Below are 15,383 nucleotides of genomic sequence, written 5' to 3' on the forward strand. Positions count from 1 at the left end.
ATAGCAGAAGCTTGTGTGTGTATCTGCTCCAGTGGTGTCTTCTGGGTGTCATTCCTAGAATACCAGACAATGGAGCCCATCCCTACATCTCTTGCAATGGTTTTTAAGCCTCTATTTCCTTATATTTAAGGTCTTTTTGCTTAAAGTAGCTAGACGATGTTCTGTTTTCTACAACAGGTGGATATGTTATATCATTGATTTTGTAACCTTTTTTAATCTTTGTATTTCATCAAAATCAATTTCTAATACTGTTAAAATTTGCCTTTTAAAATCCTCAAATGCTGCTTCCATGACTTCTATTATTTTATACTGCAGAGAATTATAAGTCTAGGTTGACTTTTTTCTTTCATTATGTATATATTTTCTGCCTAGATTTAACTGTATTATGATAATTAAAAGTTTTTGACAGATTGTGTCTAGATATAATTTTCTCTGGAATACATTGACCCTTTTTCTTCTATAGTCTCTGGGGTTTTTTCGCTTCAGGAAGGTTTATGCTACCTTTAAATATATTGGGTTATTTCTTTTTCAAAAGACATAAATTTGTTTTGTAAGAACACCTAAAACTTTGAGGTTGCATTTCTGTCATATTTATAATTTTTTATTTAAAAAAACCTTGCAGAATAATGTTGCTCTTTAATTCTATGCATATATAATTTCAATAAAAATACAACCTAAATATTACAAAATAGTATTAATAAAATGCCCTCCAAAATCTACTCCCAAAACAATAAGTTTTACTAGAAAGAACAGGCAGCTTAGTTGGAAACAAGGGCTGTAGGGACTGTGTAAATAAACCATGAAACATCCTTACATTGGAATATGATATAACCCTTAAAAACCAAAATTTTAAAAAGCAAAGGAACACAAGCATAACAACTGAGAAAACTCATTACATATTTATGTAAGTGAACTTTGAGATATTTTGTTTAGAGACAAACTCAAGTTCCAGAACAGTAGGACTCATGCTACATTTTTGTAGAAAGGGAATGAAGGAAGAAAACAAATTTATATTTGCATATGCATAAAATACCTTTTGAGGCTTACTTTAATAATTGATACCTTTGGTTGCCCCCAGGGGGATAACTGGGAGGCTAAGGACAAGATTTGGAGAGAGATTTTGGCATTGCATGGCCTTTTGTGCTCCTTGAACATTGAACTATGTATAAGTATAAATTGCCCCAAAAATAAAAATTAAAATAAAGTCCTATATGATTACCTAAGGATTACATCATTCAAGTTGAACAGTCTTAATCTGCAATCCCTTCAGCAAAACTTTCTCTCAGTAGAAAAAACGTTCTAGGTGCATGTGGAGGGCCTACACTGTATCAGATATTGGGGATACTAGCAAGAACTAAAACAGTTCTACTTTCAAATACCTAAAGGTCTAAGAGGGGAGATGGCCATGTAAACAAATCATTGTAATACATGTGGTAAATGCTATAATATAGATCAAAACTTTATTTTGCTGTCCATATCCAGCACAGGGAAATCTACATATAGCCTCAACGCCCTGCCAACCTAAAGCAGTAGGTTAAACTAGACTCCTTGGCTTCTATGCCAGATATATATACCCTGTAAAGCAACCCCATGTGAGCCTAACTGGTTTGTCTTAATTATTTGTCTAGGTGTCAGGAAATCTGTGATCAGAAACTTCTCCAGACTTCTAGGGTTGTAATTTTCTCTCTTGTTCTGAAGGAATAACGTGGACTTCTTCCACTGCAGTACTAAATGTTCCTACTGCAACTTTCCTAAAGAATTTTAACTTCGGTCTCCTTCCATCCTCATCAATACTCTTTATATCCAGGGCCAGTAGAAAATATTTTATTCAGTGGCATGATGAGTAAAGAGAAGATGAACACAAGGGGAAAATAAAGACATATTAATGAAAAAAGTTTATTTCTAAACCATTTGCATAAGGGGTATCAGATAGGGGCGGAGTCTACCCCAGTGAAGAGGTTCATGAAGCTGTGGTCAGATGATGGAGAAGCAGTGTTGAGCAGTGATTAAGAACTCGGCATCTAGGGTCAGTCAGAACCGAATTCAAATCCTAGCTCTGCCTCTTTCTGCCTGTTTCACTTTGGGGCAAATTGATTAACTGAGTCAAGCCCTGGTTCCCTCAACTATAAAACAGGGGAAAATAATAGAACCTACATCATGGGATTGGTGTGAGATTTAAATGAGATGATGGCTATAAGCTGCTGAGCAGAGTGTCTCCATAGCACATGCATAGCAAGGAGAGGTGTTGACTAAATGGGCAGAGTCCATTGGAAGAGAGGGGTTGAGGCGACTTGCCAGAATGGGCCCATTGGAACAGTGGCCCGAGTTGCTGGGTTCAGGAATACCTTATGTTGACTAGAGAACAAAAGGCTGCCTGAGGAAGAGAAACAGTAGGAAATCTTAATATTAGTTGGCTTCTGCCCCAGTGGCTTCCTTCTCTTACAAATTCAAAGCAAAAGTAGAAGTATCAGATCCATGGATCCATGATTCAAGCTTTTCTCAGGTTGCAAGCAGACCTACATTCTTGACCTTCTTCCCTTTTAACCATTTATAGTGATAATGAGATTACCTTATTGTGGTGATCTTATTGTGTGACACTTAAGATTTATAGTGGCCTTTCTTATTTGTTATTTCACAGTACAAATAAATTTCTCCCACAAACATTATTTTGTGGCAGCTAAATCCTTGTGGTGTAAATAAATAAATAAATGAAGGGAACAATTTGCTCAGAAGAGCTTAGAGTCCACTGGGGGAAGACTGCCAAATAAACCACCGCCCCTAACAGAACCTGAAGGTAAGTTGTGCGAGAGAGAGAAACACAGGGGAAGTTAGTGACACAATCAAATCCAGGTTTGAGAGTGGGGAAAGAAAAAGGTAAGAAGGTTTTCCAGAGGAATGAGTCTCGAGATAAATCAAAGAAAGAGATGAATAGTCCATAAAAGGGGAGGAGAGAAGCAGAGACATGACAGTGTATGAGAACCTGGTTTTGGGTGAAACTTCCAGGATTTGAGCATGTTGAGAAGAAAGTACAATAAGAAAATTGTGAGAGGAGAAACCTAAGGAATCAGCAGGGGCCAGATATTGTAGATCCTGATACTTTCTGGCAAGAGTCACTGTGCCAATCTGGAGAGGATAGGGATTCATTGAAGACTTTAATCTAACTAGGACAGGAAAGTGACTTGATTCACTTTTAGGTTTAGAAAGCCCACACTGACAGATCTGACCTGAGCAAAAGTAACGTAATTTTATAGCAGTTGCTTAGTTTACCTGCTGCATATGGAAGAGATGACAATTCAAATCAGTGAGAGCATAAAGTGAAGTCAGAATTATATGTACAGAATTTCCCTGTCCTTGCTTACTAGCTGAGAAAGAAGCATGTATTGAAACTAGGAGGAAAAGAGGCTAATGATGAGATTGAAGCCATCTGGAAAAAAGAACATACCATTCTTGGGTGCTTAAAGAGAGAAAACACAGGGTGGCAAGAAAAATTGGCTTGGGGGAAATAATAGGGAGCTTTGCAGAAAATGACAAGTTTGAACAAGAGAAGTACAGAAAACAGAATAAAAGCCTAAAGCAAGAAGAAAAAGATGTTTTACTGAAAGACGGACATGGGGCAGGAAGTAATTGGACAATCCAAACCTGTGGAATCAGCCCTTAATTGAGTCAAAGAAGAAAGGGTACAAAAACTTTCCCAATTCATATAATATCTCCGTTTTTAATTTGTCTTTTCCTATATGCTGCAATATGTAAAACAATCTAGTTAGAATAAATATGTTTGTTACAGTCGGTATAATTTTCCTACAAACAAAAATGTTTTCTTCAATATGTTAAACATACTGCAAAACATCGAGCTCATTCTTCAGAATTCTTATGTACTTCGCTGTGTAGCATTTAGTGATGGGAAGAATCTCAAAAGGATTTAGTTCTGATGAGCAGCCATAAGTTTAAAGCTCATCTGAAATGAAATTGTTTAGACATTTCATTGGAAACATAAAAGAGAACAATTTTCGATGAGACTGTCAATGTTTTCTGATTTGATCCACTTAAGAATTCTCCGAAGGCGTTATGAATAATACAACATCTAAGCACAGCAGATGTGGGGGGGGGGGCAGTGGGTGGCCACATTTGTTGTGTGGTCTGAAGGATTTTAGGAAGCCTCCAAATTCTCTCTCCTGCCCCTGTTGTCAGCACTTCAACTTTATCCCGAAGAACACATTGTTTTTTTTTAACTAAGTATTTTCAATCCTTGCTGACCTGAAATCTAGATATCTCTTGATGTGGTTAAGACTTTTATTTATTAACTCTGGGGGATTTAATCATTATGGAAGCATGGAATTATGGAGCTAAAAATCAGCTTAAAGATCCAAATTCACCTGTGTCAGCCCAAACAGTTTAGGTAACTTGTCCAAAATCACAGTTGCAGACACAGAGCTAGCTCAGGTTATACGCACCCTGGTTGGTTGCTTTTACTTAATGATGGTGGATTGGTTTTCTCTGAGAAGTAAGGGCCAAGGGCCTGAGAGTTCTGGGCTTCATGTGGGGACAGAAGGGACCGAATGGGTGACGGTGGACGGCAGAAATCAAAGAGGGCTTTCACCTCCTTCTCAGGTTGGTTGACTGCCGTTGGCCCGTGAACATGCAGGGGAAAGAGGAGTTTGGCATAAAATCTTCTCAGGTTTTGAGCCATTTCCTCCCAGATAGGAAGTATTTACAATCTTTAACTTGGGATATTATCTTTTTCAAGAGGGAGAAGCTAACTTGTTTGGAACGTTCTCTTGTCTTTGGATGAGTGTCTCAGGCCACAAACTTGCCTGCTGCAGAGTCGTAGCGCTAAACCCAAGACGCAGGCCATGAAATTCAAGTGTTTTCCTGGTAGTTTCTTCCTCTCCAGCTGTGTTCTCTGATTAGAGAGTTAGCATTTGGTACTCTTACTCTCTGAATGACCCTTATATTTATTCCAGTGACCAGGAAACTTGCAGCTTCTTTCTTACCCTTTTAAAGTGCCATTTCAGTGCTTAGAAAACATTTCATCCATCAGTAGTATCAATCTGTTTCATGCTGTGAAAGTTGGCTGTCCTGGCTACTTGCACAAATAACGAGCATGCAGAGCTGACCCAAATTTGACTCAAGAACTGCATAATATAAGCTAATCATTACATAAAAAGTGCATTGAGTGGCTCTATAATAAATTCTGAGAGATCTACAAAATGAAATGCGCACCATGTTAGCTCTTTAATATTGCCTTGTCCGTATTAGGAAAAACATATTTTCTGTTAATTTTTCCCATTCTCCCCCAATTTCTCTCCTAAATAAGAGTTTCTGTGCTTAGTGTAAAAAAATGTAAGCAGTAGATATAAATTTAAATGAAGAGTTGTAGTCCCCCCAAAAAGTTCTCAAAGAAATAATTACTGAAACTTGGGTATATTTCTTCACTTGTAAGTATTCATAGAGAATATGTACCCACAAACACACACAGAAATTTATAAAGTGGGACCATGACGTACATTTTATTCTATAACCTGCATTTTACCATATATATGCCATGAGAATCTTTCTGTTTCAAGAAAAAGAAATCTATGTCATCATTTTTAATGGATGTATGTCCCATGATATACTTAACCAGGCACCTGTTGATGAACACTTAGGTTGTTTCAAATTTTTATTATTACAAACTATGAGGCACCTATGTCTGTCCAAGGCACCCCAGTATGGGACCCCGATAAGCTGCTGTCACCTCTCTTGTTTCTCTTCCTGGTACTTCCTGTCTGTTCCATGTAGCTGGCCCTTTCAATATGCCTTCTGTTGTACCTGGCCCTGTTAGTATATATTTTAACATGAGTTCAGTTTTTCTATATAGTGTGTAAGCTCCCTGGAGAATGGAATTACATTTCCGAAATTTTTTCACACACTCTCTGTTAATGTATAACACAGACCATTGATAAAATAGGAGATCCTTAAATATTAATATGTATAGATTGGTTTTTATTTCAATTGGATTTGTGGTCTCTATGCAGTTTCCCGTGTTCTAGGTTTTGGCTAATTTATTTTATTCCATCCAAATTTATCTATCTTTTGATTTATTTCCTTTTAAATATATGTACCCAAATGCAAGATGGTTAATACAGCTAGCCTTTCATGAACTAATAATGAAAATGCAAAGCAAATACAGTACTTACAACGTTCTAGGAGCTGTTCTCACATATATTAATTCGTATTCACACCTATTAACTCATTTGTTCCTTACAACAGCCAAATAACATAGGCTTAGTTCGTAGTCCCACCTTACAAATGGGGACACTAAGGCATAGAAAGATTAAATAATTGCCCAAACAGATAGTGGCAGGACCAATATTCCAGCTCTGGTAATCTGGCTCCAAATCTACGCACTTATCTATCCATGAATTGCTTCTCGATTAGCTGGTGACGTTTCGTGAACATAGTGAACTCTTCTGGTTCAACGTGTTTGCACTGCTACCAATACAGAGACCTGAGCAGATAGGACCTACGCAGTAGGAACTTCAAGCACTGTGGTGAGAGGAGGCAAATGCTTCAAAGAGGCTTCTCCTTAGATCCCACAGGAGAGGCACCTGTTCCTTCTGCCCACAGGAGGGACTCGCTTATCATATTGTAAGATGCTATAAATCTGAAACAGAAATGCCACTAGCATTCTAAATGCAAAAAGAGACTTTAAAACTGTCCTAGTCCATGAGACTGCAGATATAATACCCCATATTAGTGGCTCCAAGTATTTGTAGCTATAATTTTGTGCCACATTCAGCCCTAAAAAGCATACAAAGCAGTCTGTTTGCAGGGTAGGTTCAGTTGCAGGATTGCTGAATCAAACATCGGGAAAGGGTCTTCCTTTTTTGTTTGCCACCAGTGAACATGCACTGGGTGTGATCCTGGACAAGCCACAACTCCGACAATGCAATTTCTCCTTTAAAGTGAGCCATTTGGAATGAGTGATCTCCAGGGCCTTTCTAAATAAGACATTCGATGATTATCAGATGTTAAACCCTCTGCAATGAAGGTGTCAAGTAGAAACTTTTGGAGCAGGTGGAGAGAGGAATAGGTCAGTTGATGGTGGCAGGGACTTCTTTGCTCTCCATCTCCCTTTGCAGAGTCTTGGGGTAGATGAGAATAGTGCTCTTCACAAAGCCAAATGACCACCAAACCCAGATCTCTCCTAAATTTAAAGGATTTGGCTGAGATGTATGATTTATATCACAGTGATCTCCACAACAGTCAGAAATGAACTGTTCTATGTGCTTATGGGAGCAGGTAAGGAAATTTCTGGGATGGTTTTTGAGGTCCTTTTAGCTTCTGGCTCCTGCAGAAATCACAAATATTTAGGTGGTAATATTGCCTCTTTGGCTTCAACTAGCTTGGTGCTTCCCAACCGGGGTCAACGTTGGTCCCCTGAGGACATTTGGCAATATCTGGAGACATTTTTGATTAACATAGCTAGGGGTGGTGTGAGGGGACAGTATGCCACTGTCATCTAGTGCATAGAGACCAAGGATGCTGCTAAACATTGCATCCCAAAATTCAGAGGACAGCCTCCCCAACAAAGAATTCTCCAGCCCCAAATGTCAATAGTGCCATGGTTGAGAAAACCTCACCTAGCTAATGCATGGGAAAGGCCTAGGTTGAGGAAAAGATAACGACACGTGAGTCTTTACTTCAGTTCACATGCAACCTCATTTCGTAAAGTCAGAAACCTGTGTAATGACAACTGAATGAGCTGAGAGAATATATTGCGAAGAAGCTTTTTAAACTAGCAAGATAATTTAGGTTTAATGAGCCCTACTACCTTCATAAATATCTCCCCCAAAACTTTCTTTTAAAATATAAATTGAATTATGAACTTCATCTGCTTAGAATACTTTAATAGATTGCTCTCCGGAAAAAACACATACTCCTTAAGCGTCCACAAGGCTCTGCATGATGTGGTCCTGGCGTGTTCTCTAGCCTCCTCTCAGGTCTCCTTGTCTGCCATTCTCCCACCAAACTAGCCTTTCAGCTCCTCAGATGCATGAAGCTCATTCCTGCTTAGGGCCTCCACTCACACTTTTCCCTTCTTCTCTCTCTTAGAACATTCCTTCCCACCCTCAGGACCTCTCCCTGCACCTACATGTCCTTAGCTCAAATGTTGGCATCTCTGAATGCTTCACTGACGCTCTCCCTAAGCTCAAGTCTGTTCTATTATTCTCTGCATTTTATAATACTTGCCACATTTCTAATCATGTATTTTTGTGTGTTTATGTGTTAATGTTTGACTCCTCCCTTGGATCTATGATCTACGAGGGGGCAAAGTTGATGCTTTTTTTCCTTTTTTAACTTAAAATATTGATCACCTAATTTGTACCTCGTAACTGGGATGACAAATATAAGATATATTCTTTTTTTAATATGGTAAGAACAGATACCATGAGTTCTACCCTGTTAACAATATTTAATTGTACAGTACATTATTGTGAACTATAATCACACTGTTGTACAGCTGATTTCTAGAACTTCTTCTGACAATGCTTCGACACCAAGTATCTCCAGTGTCTAACTTAATGTCTGCACAGGGTAGGTCCTCAATAAATATTTGTTGGATAAATAAAAGGGACTGGCTTGAGTCATGGAGGAAGATGATGCCTCTACCCTTTTTTCTTTCCATCTCTCAGATATAACCGCAATATACCGGCACTCTAGGTCAGGAAGTTTCTCTGTTGGGTACAAGGAGCAGACGTCTTTACCAGGGCTCCCTCCTTTGTCTAAGAGATAGACAATTGTCCAAAAGGAGAGAGCATTTGTTTAATTCTGTGGGTTGTGATGCTTAGAGTTGATGCTTTTTCTGCTGTCTTGTGATGCAACCACGTCTAGCTAGAAATGTTGCTTCTCTAGAATAACAAGGATGAAAAGGGCAGGACAATTCTTTTCCAAAGTTTAGGATTAGAACAGCAGAGAGTCTCTGCTTGAAGTATGCACAAGGTTGAAGACAAACAGTCCTAAATGTTATTCACACTTCAACTGATCTTTGACAGGAAGATTCCTATGAGTATCAATACCCATGTAGGTTTAATGTTTTGATTGACAAGGATTTAAAAAGAGCTTAGTACCTCAAGAAATTGTCTAGTCTATGCACATCCATCTTGAGGCAAGCAGAGCTTTATTAACATTTACAGATGGACTAATCTGATTAGCATCATGATATTCTGATTGCTGGTAGCCTGATCTGCCTTCCTGTTTATCATCAGCACACCATCTTTCTGTTCCAACAACTGGGACTGACCTGGTACACTTAGTCCTTTTGAATAAAATGATAAAGATGTGTTTTCCCTTTTTATTTCTCTGAATGTCTGACCTACATTTTATCTTTCTGTTATCATATAAAAGAACATTGTGTTATACTTATGGTTTATTATACGGGAGGATTATATCCCTGTGTGTAGGTATATATGATCTTCAGTTTTCATTGGGTCAAGGTATCCTACATATAATGAAATATATTCTCACAGTGAAAATCCTTTTATATCTTTCAGTTCAGATATACCATTTAATTTTATAAAATGAATAAACTAAATCAATAGAGAGAACAACACTTTTTTCTAGCATTATAATTATTCCTGTTTGAGGTTAGAGATAAGGTTATCCTAATGTCTTTAGTCCTCCAATCCAAGAAGTTAGAAATAGCCCTTTAAAAGGGAAAAATAAATGGTAATTTGAGGTTATTTTCAAATATGAATTTCTGTTAAAATGCTTCTACTTTGTTGAAAACTTAACCACATAATATTTTGAATTCAGATCATGTGTTTTATATATTGATTATTACTTAGTGAACAAAAACAACATCTGATTTGAAGATATTTCCCTTATTGATGACAAGAAAATTTTCTCAGCAATCTCATGTTGCCCATTGAAATATACATATATAGGGTATAATTTCACTGGTTACACTAATTATTTAAAGCATGACAAAAATCAGTAATTATATATTTTATCATCACTATTATCACCATCATTACTCTGCACACTATTATTGTCATCACCTCTGTCATCATCATTGTCATGCAGTTTTCCTTTACTTCCTTCTCATCCTCCTCTTCCAATTCATGAAAGTCAGGCTAACAAAATTTGCCAAAGAAATACCTTAATATCTATTTTAAGAAACAGTTAATAATAGTACACATTATTTTATAAATTGATGCATTCTGCTGAAAGTTTTTTAAAAGACCCATTCCCTTAAATAGGTTAAGCATAAATTCTCTGAATTAGTTTTCTGTTGCTGCATAACAAGTACCACAAACTGCGTGGCTGAAACCAACACAAATCTATTATCTCACAGTTTCTGTGAGTTAGGAGTCCAGGAAGAGATTAACTTCATCCTTTGCTCAGGGGCTCCCAAGGCTATAGTCAAGGCATTGGTAAGGCTGTGATATCATTTGAAGCTCAGATTCCTCTGCCAAGCTTATTCAGGTTATTGGCAGAATTCAGTTCCTTGCAACTATGGGACTGAGGCTCTATTTTCTTGCTGGCTGCAGGCTGGGAACCACTTTCAGGTCTTAGAGAGTGGCCACCGTTCTTTGCTACATGGCCCTCTCCATAACACGGAAGTTTGTGTCTTCAACCTTTCTCATGCTCAAATCTCTCTCTTCAAGAAGACCACAGTTCCTTGTAAGGACTCGTCTGACTAGGTGAGGCCCATCTAGGATGATCTCTCTTCTGATTAACTCAAAGTTAACTGAATAGTAACTTAATCATGAGAGTGAGATTCCATCACATTCACAAGCCCTGCTGTCTCTCAGGATGAAGGATCATATGGCATATGTGTACCAGGGGGTGGAATCTTGGGGCTATCTTTTAATTCTGTCTACCACATTCTCTAACCTGCCTATTACTTTCTTCAGCTCTTCACTGTTGACTTGTGCTGTCTAATATGATAGTGAGGAGCCACATGTGGCTATTTAAATAAAAATAAATTACAATTACCTAAAATTAAGAATTCAGCTTCTTAGTTGCTGTAGCCACATTTTACACCCTCCATAGTCACATGTGGCTAGTGGCTGCCGCTTGGCAGTGGACAATGCAATTATAGAACATTTCCATCATCATAGGAAGTTCTATGTGGGGTTAAGATGTTAATAGTTGGTATGGATTATCACTGCTATATAACATAGCTAATAAGACTTTTATTGTCTTAATTCAGAAGATTGACTAAAACTGGAAATTTTAGACATTGTGTAGGCAGGCAGAGGGGACATATTTTAAGAGAATATTTTAATATGTGTTAAGCCATACCACAGAGGTGGTATTTTTGGGTCCACTCATAGTCTCAGCCTCAGGGGCAGTTTCTTGCTTTTCCCTCTCCTTTTTGTTGTGGCTAATTGCAATAATAGAACATTTCATCAACACAGAGAGTCCTGTTAGATAGTGCTTCATAAAAGCCCATAAACAAGATAAATTTCAACCTATTGTGCAGCTAGAACAGTGCTATCCAATGGAACATTCTCTAATGATAGAAATGTTTTATGTCAGTGCTGTCCAATGTGATAATCACCAGCTACATGTGCCTATTGAGTACTTGAAATGTGGCTAGAGAGGAACTAAATTTTTAATTTTATTCGATTTTAATTATAAAATCATTAAATGAATAATTTAAAATTTTAAATAGATGCATGTGGCTAGTGGTTACCATATTGGACAGCACAGGTCTAGAATATCACACATTTTCAATTACTGGAGTCTAAATGAAGTTGGATACTATTTTGCCATTGCCTCACACATAGAATCTGGAAGCTTTTAGGATGGTGGTGGGAGATGGTTGCATAGATTGGGAAGAGAAAATGTAATGTTCTTAATTTTTCATTTTGTTTTAGACAATTTTGAAAGTCCAAGAAAAGAGGTTGAAAAGTAAAATCTCCTAGTTTTAAATCTTATTTTAGATTCAAGTTAGCTTTTCATCTGTAGCAATTTGTCTGCCTTTAGAATGTTACAGCTTTATTCAGCTGGAAGAAATTTTCTCACAATGTTTTCTCCTTGCATTCACTTGCCTTTTGCTTTGTTACATTTAATTATATCTCCCCTTAAGGCAGATGGGAGGGAAAACATCAAGTAAACATGTTCCACTTCAGAACTTGTTCTTCCCCAAAAGGTATAATTTGTAACTTAATAAACACAACCACATTGTGATTTAATTAACAAGTCACAGCAACAAACAAAATAGTCAATCTGTGATTTATTTTAATATGATGAAAATGGCAGATCTCTTTTAGATGAGAATTTAAAGTGAAGTAAAATCAAATTTAGCCCAGTGTATCATCTCTTGATGTGCTGATGTGTGTGCTGTCACAAAAAAACACTGCTTATCTCCATGGAATAGACACTTATTTTTAGGGATGAACATTTCCAGCATGCTAATGTCGTTAGGTGTCATTCTCAGATGCTCAGTTTCTCAGGAACTGGACCAAATGTTGAAACTGCACGACACTCATAATGATTGCTATGTCTGTAGTAACAACATGCAAAGTCCAAGTCAGAAATACAGTTAGACAAGAAAATTTCATAGTTAAATTTTACCATAGTTAGAGTTCGGCATTTCTACTATATTTAGTTTGAAAAAGAAAATCTCTGAAGTACATCTGTTTGAGATAGGAATAAGAGGAGAGTGGCTACTCCTTTTTTTTTTTTACTTGTAGGTCAGGATATTACAGAGTGAAATGAAGAGTTATAGCCGTGGATTTCTAAGAAAGAAGGCATCACAGAGCTTGGCTCCATATGTAGCACAGAGGTTAGAGAAGGCCACTTTGGGCACTGGTTTTGGTACAGTTATAAGTTCCAGTTTTAGTTACCAACTAGAGCTACACAGACAGTGAACTTAGGGAATAGAAACTGAAGAGTTCTCCACTTCCCCTGGTACCCAAGAGCCAAAAATGTTTCCACTCACCATATTCTCTGTGTCTTGGTGCCTTATTTTTTTTTGTTTTTCCTAGAGCTACAGAGTGATAAATAGAATTTCAGGGTGGTAATATGCTGCAGGATAATGATACTTTGAAATATCACCTAAATATTCTTTCTGGGTAGTTCATTTTGGTTTTTTTTTCCTTGCAACCTTCCACCACTCACATTAGGCTGTGATGTTGAGACTTACTACCCTGGAAAATAAGAGGTGGGGGGCGGGTGGGTATAGCTGCAAACAAACATTGTGACTGAGTCAACAAAAGGATTTTATTGAAACTTCCAGCAGCACAATGGTCTGAAAGCAAGCTGCATTTGATTTGCAAGAAGCAGGCACTGGAAAGAAAAATGATTTGGGATTTGACTTATTGTGGTCGACCCAGAGCTTTGTGGAAGCAGACAGTGGGAGGATGCAGGATGTGACATACAGCAGGGTTTATTAACTAGAAAGGAAGGTATTTGAGATGAGGAACTTAGAAAGGATTGGAAGAAGAAGACAGCAAATTGAGATGTTATCATAGTCTATGCTCTACCCCCTGCTTCCTGGGTCAGAGCTCCTGAAGGTGAAGAAAATAGGGGCCCTGACAGCTGGAGCAATGTGAAAGAGGGCCCTGCACAAACATGGGGTTTTCATTCATTTGTTCATTCATTCAACAGTGCTTTGTACTGTTTTAGGCACTATACACTCCTAACAGGAGTGGGCTCGAGAGAGTGTGAGAGGGAAGAACTGGAAAGAGTGACTCTAAAGTTTTGAGGGATGTTCTTTAGGGGAAGGAAAGATAGGAGCCTGTATCTGGGGGCAGTAAAGACGAGACAGTTTTTTTTCTTTTTTTAATGTTTTTTAAATTTATTTTCTGAGATGAAATGAATAATAGCACATCACATTCTGATAAGAATGACCCAGTAGAGAGGGAGAAATTGTCAACGCAGGAGACAGGGAAACATCATTGTACCAATGTTTTTGAAGAGATGATAGGGCATGGGAATGAGAGGTTGGCTTTAGCTGGAAATAACAACGGGGACCCTAGAATTGTGGGTAGATGTGATAGCAAGATCAGAAATGAAAGCAAATAGAATAGAGGATGATTTGAAGGTTATAATTATATAGAAATAATACATTATAAATTTAGGAAACTAAATACAGGTTGGAAGGGATTCCAGTTATGAAAGACAGTGTTGACTAGGAATCCTCCCTGCCTTAAAGGCATTAGCGAAGCCCAGTGGTTTTCAACTAGGGGTGATTTTGTCCGAGTGCCCAAGGAGATTTGGCAATGTCTGGAGACATGCCTTGTTGTCACACCTGGAGGAGGGGATGCTCCTGGCATCTAGTGGGTAGAGGTAAGGGATGTTACTAAATAGCATCCCTCAATGCAAAAGACAGCCCCCATCACAAAGAATAATCCAGCCTAACATGTAAATAGTGCCAAGGTTGAGAAACTCCAGCAGGAGCCAGTCTCCCTGATTTCTAGCAAAATATGCTGGAATTATTAATAATGCAGTCAATTTTGTTTGGTCCTTACAGCCAAACAGAGGAAGAAGAAAAAACTGGCCCCAAAGCCAGAGCTTGGAAATCTCTTCTTTTAGAAGATATTTGGCCATGTGACACACTGCGGGGAATTCTTCTGTCTAAAAGCATGTAACCTTTGGCTTAACCAAGAGGCTCGGTCACCACCCAAAATGCAGTTGGTGTTGAAGTGGCTTATTCAGATTCTAGCCAGCCACACTAATCTAACTAAACAAGTTCTATGGGAAACAAATGTGTACAGGTTTTCTGGGTCAGCTGAGAACGTTAAAATGGGGTTTACTGGTGAATTAGTTACTGGAAAAAACAAACTTCTTCTAACACTGCCTTTCCAAGCCACACATTTTGATGCTTAATTTGCATCTTCGTAGTTCAAATGAGAGTAATGAAGATGCAGTTTCATGAAACTTTATAATTATATGATCACATAAAAAATACCATTATTTAATAATTAACAAAATAAGCCTCAGACAAAATAAGGATTCAAAAATTGGCCTATTTCAGATGCAAATGTCACGTTATCTGGCACACGTTTCAATAGGATTTAAAGGGGGTTCTTTATTACAATATAAGCAGAGTGAAAGGAATGGAAATAACAGAAAGGTTTGAAAGACCAGATAATTTTAATATTTACCACTGGAAGACTGACATGAAATATCATCATTTTTGTACTTAGGTAAGATATGCTAGAATACTTTCTAAAAGTAATCTAAGCACTAGGGCCAGTGTGAACGCGCCTATCTTTTGACAACCTGTCTTGTTTTTCACATTCACTGGTTTAGAGTAACTGCAAGAATGGATAGACAAAACCAGGTAACTTTATATCCTAGTATGGGCTTTACCTACTTATGCATAATAACACAGGAAAACTATGTAGAAAATGGACTGGCTCTAAAAAATATCAGTCTGATATAAA

Source organism: Ceratotherium simum, chromosome 19, assembly GCF_057802395.1.
Source record: "Ceratotherium simum simum isolate JZ-2026a chromosome 19, ASM5780239v1, whole genome shotgun sequence".
Classification (NCBI taxonomy): Eukaryota; Metazoa; Chordata; class Mammalia; order Perissodactyla; family Rhinocerotidae; genus Ceratotherium; species Ceratotherium simum.